This window comes from Halyomorpha halys, unplaced genomic scaffold (assembly GCF_000696795.3).
Source record: "Halyomorpha halys isolate HHAL.00 unplaced genomic scaffold, Hhal_1.1 Scaffold587.1, whole genome shotgun sequence".
In the NCBI taxonomy this organism is placed as follows: Eukaryota; Metazoa; Arthropoda; class Insecta; order Hemiptera; family Pentatomidae; genus Halyomorpha; species Halyomorpha halys.
This window is the reverse complement of record NW_027109405.1, coordinates 296,063-300,748: the sequence shown is the minus strand read 5'-3', so window position 1 is coordinate 300,748 and position 4,686 is coordinate 296,063. Positions and strand designations below refer to the sequence as shown.

Below are 4,686 nucleotides of genomic sequence, written 5' to 3'. Positions count from 1 at the left end.
TATTTATTAATTCGATACCACATTTAATCATAATAAAAACCTTTTACTGACGTTTTATCGTTAACGATTGGTATATTCACAACGGTTGCACTTCAATCTATTTGATTGGCAGATTACAATCCACCAATGACAGAGACGTGATTGGTCGGTGGTGAATGCAGCTGTGGGCCTATGGCAGATGTAAGTTGCCATCAGAAATGTTATCCGCTCATTTTATGGTTAACGGCTCCGGTAGTAACTGGCAACAGTTAACCCGATATGACTCATTTTATTGACATCGCAGTAAAATTTTTATCACCTTTTGTCGAATGTTTGCTGGGAGCCATCTTCTCAGAAACTGCCGAGGATCTGAGAAACGAATGGGTCGGAAAATTGTCAAGATTGGAAGAAGAGTTATGTGATCACCTGAAAATTCATCGAGCTCCTTTTAATAGGATATCAAGTAAATGATATTCTACTTCTAGCTCAAATTAATATAACAATAAAAATCTATTTAGCTATTCTCGAATATTTTTAAAAAGTATGCGAATATGTAGAAGTAAGGAGTCTAAAGAACTGATATATAATTCTTACCTCACATAGAAAATGGACCGTAGTGATTCAGCAGGCTATTATACTTCATAATTCTATTTAGGTTTATACGGGTTTGACAGACTCCATATTGATGTTTTCCATTAGCATAAATACTTGATACGGATTACTAATACTAAACTCGGAGTTCGGAAGCAGTTACAATTCCGAAAAATTATAAATACACATTTCTAATATTTTTCATTTTCGTAAGTTGGATTTTAAAAATTCCTGGTTTCCTTCCTCTATGCCTGGTGTATTACATTTGCAATACTTTTGATAGAGGCTTGAAAGATTAACTTTTTCAATTAATAATTCTTATTCTTCTTTAACCGATTCCTATGTTTACGGATATTTACCGAAGGGAGGAGAGTTGTATCTAAGAATATATTTCAAAGCTATAATTATCCCGAGTGCTAGAACTATTTTTTTTTTCACTGTGTTGAATTTTTCTTCTTAACTAAAAGGTATCTTATAGCATACCCATTTTTATCAGTTTGAAAATTTTGGCTTTTCAGATATAACATATTAGTTAAAAAAAAAAATTAATTGTTCTTTGGTTAAATGACTCAATGTAATTACTAACATGTACCGAAGTACCTACAGAAAACTATCCATTTTCTGTAGTAGGGATGAAACCGATAAAGGAAATAAGTATTTTGTCAATTTTGTTTTCAAGTAGTTTAGTTTTAAATGCAATGTACAGGGCTGAGGCAGGCCAACATACTATTAACTAAACCCTCTCCTTCTAGAACTAAGTGGCTACAAGGCCTGAATAGAAATGAACTCCGATTACTAATTTATTCGGAGTTTTTACAGGTCATAGCGGACTTACACACACATCTTAAGATTTGTGGAGTAGTTGGCAAAATGAAGCTTGTCACTTGATGAACTTGGTATAGGCTTCTAAAGGTTCAACATAATAGAGAAATAATAGTCATATAAGAATTATTCCATTGGTCTTTTCTAGGTGTTGGCAAAAAGGACCAATAGGCCCACTTGTCCGGATACGTTGTACCCAAAATTTAAAAGTTAACTAAAAATGCTGACAAATAAGATGCTTCAACATGACGATGCCCCTCATCTCCGAATTTTAAAAATAGTACCATTTAGAATGGATATTTCACAAGTAATAAATAAACATTACAGGTAACCTTAAAATACCAAAGGTTGTAAAAGGTAATACCCAACACGATTTACTCCTTTTTTCACAGTAAAGCATTCACTAATTAGCTGTTTCTTTTTTGTTTTAGAGGGATCAGAAAAAAAAAATGACAAATAAGATAGCCTGCCAATTGTACCCACATTTGGTTGTTATTTGAACAAGATGTGTTGAGTCTCTGTTTCATATTATTCACTTACACAAGAAAATTTTGGAGTGCTTACCTGAAGTACCATTCTTCAAATATTTTATATTGAGACAACCAATATCTACTTTAGTTATTTGGGCTGGAAAATGTTGGGTGGATGAAACATCCTTCCATAAATTTTAACAAAAATCTCCTTTCGAAATGTTTTATCAAACAGTATTGTAACTGGTCTACTTACAATTCTAAATCAATGTTATCGGCGTTGGAAGATTGAAATGAAAGTTATTGTTTAACTAGCAAATGTTAAGGGTTATTTAACGTACAGTTATATACCTTAACAAATCTAAATTCTATTACACAGTTCTTATACAGTATGAATACTGTAAATACTTATGGAATATAAAATTCTTAACCATAAGTCTCGGTTGAAATCGGAAGTCAGCGGAGGGGTTGAAACTGTCCAATACAAGGAGCTGTAGAAACCCAATTACATCTCTCGTTGACTAATTGGTCTATTGTTGGCTACTGAATCGGGCCAATTGGAGAGGGCCGTACCTACTGCATCTATAATTATCCACTCATTAGTTTTCAAGTAGGGTTTGGTTCGGTCCTAAATTTTACAACAGAATAGATTTAAAAAAAAAAGTTTAACATAATATAAACTTTCCATAGATATTTAAAAAAATATAAATACTTTCTATAAAACATAAGATGATGTTTTTAGTCAGAAATTAATTATAAAATTGTCTAAACTTCTGATGGAAAATGAAGAAATACAGACCAGATATAGCTCATTTCACACCTAAAGTCGAAAAATTACTGGTTTCTGGTACTGTTTCAAGAAAACATTAAATATACTAGTAACAGATACATTTTCCTGTTACCGTTATACTACGAATTATTGCAGTTAATGATTTTTTTAGTAGAAATCTGTGAACTCCAACATTGAATTTGATATATTACATTATAATGTAAATATATAGTAACAGGGAGAACATGATGTTGGTGTTGATATGTGCCTGTTACTGGAACAGATTTTTTATTAAATATTATAAGGGATAAAAGTTGAGCATACTGTATTGGGTCTTAAAAAAATTAAATTTATACTATAATTGTATTCATAACAAATAAATATCGTATTGAAATGAGATTTTGCTCGTCTAGCTGTATTATTATGTTGTCAAGAAGTTAAACTATCAAATTTAGGCACTAAAAATCCGTGAATTTGAAGTTGGTTCATAAATTTGAAAAAAAAATCTGGTAAAACTCATTTTGAGGCTGATACTGGTTTATATTCTATTCCAACAATATTTCTTAAAAATGAGTTCGAAAAATACGCATTAGGTGCAACTAAATGCCATAACTATGCATAAAAGGCTATATCCACTTATTAAATGTACTTCCAACTGTTAAAACTTAGAGGTTAATAATTATAAATTATTTGTTTTTAAACATTTCATTAAGTTTTAATATTTATAGGTGTTGAAATATCTTCGAGTGATATGCTACATTGCTGTCTAATATTATGTTATATTAATTTGATTCCTTTTGTTATTGATTTTTGATTTTTTACTGTGTAATGTGATTTTTTTTCGGTCTGCATTTATGAAATATTACCCTGATGATGAGGGAATTTGCAATGTGTCAATTATTTCATGATCATTTAGGACTGATGTATATTTTCAAAAATATCTTAGCTATATATATATTTTAGTTTTTGCTGTTTTTCATTATTACTATTATTCACTATTACTATGTGTATGTGTCGAAAATAATTAAAGAACACATGTTTATAATCATTACAGCAATTATGATTGTTACAACACGTCAAACCTGTTAAAAGTGTTATCTCTTATTGTTTCAAAATACGGCTATAAATAAATCAAGATATTTTTGGACCAGATGGATAGTTTCACTGCAGTGGATGAGGAATGCTTCCCGATTGATGAATTGGCCAACATCATCAAGGATTCGGTGGATTCAGTCATAGGATCCAGCAGGTACAGTTACTACAAGGTGGCCCAGTGGACAGAGGCGATAATAAAGTCCTGTATCAGTAAGCTGACCAAGTCGAGGGAAGGCTTCAAGTTCGTGGTCACCTGTTCCATCATGCAGAGGGGGTCTGCTGGTCTCTTCAGTTCGGCCCAGTGCTACTGGGATCAGGCCACTGACAGCTGCTGCACCATCCGCTGGGAGAATGGCAACCTCTACTGCCTTACTACAGTCTATGTTGTAGCAACACAGTAGCCAATATAGTCCACTAGACCAATATGTTTTTTACAATGTTAATATTAATTTCATGATGAATGGATGAATTATTACAGTAGTTATTTTAAGAAAACCTCAGTTAAAATGTGAGGTCGTAACAAAGTGAGTTGACCTATCAGCATAAGAACCACAGTATGAAAACTTTATCCTCTGATAGAAAAGGATGTTTACCTATAGGATAACCTTCCACTCCCACCCTTGTATATCAGATAATACCAGGTAGGGTAAGTGATAAAAAAATAAATAAACAGTTAAAACAAGACAGGTTCATTTATTTTTAAAATAATACACAAATCGTTTCCGTCAGGTTTTATCCTCAATCCAATACTATGTCTTTCGTTCAAAAAATTTGCTAGAAATCTATTTAAAAAATGTTCAAACACGTAGCTTCCTTACGAAAAATTAACTGAGTCCAGTTTGGACCACCAAGATTTACACTAAATCTTTGGTTGGATGGTTAATATTTTGTTTTAGTCCTAGTGGTGAAATAGGGTATTTTTTCTGAAAACTGTTGCCAAATGGACATTACAGTGTTCGT

General features: G+C 32.1%; 1 pseudogene; it reads left to right on the top strand.

The window, feature by feature from the left end:
- The first annotated feature begins 3,782 nt into the window (after positions 1–3,782).
- On the top strand, positions 3,783–4,127 carry LOC106684491 (dynein light chain Tctex-type 1 pseudogene; annotated as a pseudogene).
- The last annotated feature ends 559 nt before the right edge of the window (positions 4,128–4,686 follow it).